Source organism: Ceratosolen solmsi, unplaced genomic scaffold, assembly GCF_000503995.2.
Source record: "Ceratosolen solmsi marchali unplaced genomic scaffold, CerSol_1.0 scaffold57, whole genome shotgun sequence".
Classification (NCBI taxonomy): domain Eukaryota; kingdom Metazoa; phylum Arthropoda; class Insecta; order Hymenoptera; family Agaonidae; genus Ceratosolen; species Ceratosolen solmsi.
Genome location: NW_011948427.1, coordinates 3,352,780 through 3,353,374, shown reverse-complemented (window position 1 = coordinate 3,353,374; position 595 = coordinate 3,352,780).

The window sequence follows — 595 nt, the reverse complement described above, 5'->3', positions numbered from 1 at the left end:
TTTTTTTTTTTTTTTTTTTTTTTTTTTTTTTTTTTTTTTTTTTAAAGCAAACTATCGTGTAAGATGATGAATGAGTTTGTATTGTGAAACTTGGAACGGTGAAATTCAACTCTTTGAGCGTATTGCGCTGACTTTCTGCATAGGCTGATTGCCAGAGCTCAGAGCTAGGAATACGAAACTTTTACTTTCGCGACGGAGAAAGTAGGCGTTTACTCGCTACTAATTTTCCGCCTGCAAAAACATTGGAAAATTCGTTTTACATGCATAAGTTTAATTGCTCAACGTCGCTGAGAAACTTCGGTATTTGTAGCTAATGGGCACTATTATTTAAAAACAATATGTCAATGTAATAATTGAGTTGTAAGTTTCAAAATGTTTAATTATATCATTGAAACTATTTAAGAAAATAATGCTATTATTATTATTCATAAAGTTCTTAATTATAGTTGAAAATTGAATTTTTACTGCATAATGTTAATGTTGTATTTCTATGATATAATAAGAAGTTGTTAATCTTTCTTTCTCCTTTTTTTTCCAGACGCGTTTCAATCGAAGATGATGCTCTACAAAATCATTGATATTTAACAAAATGAAA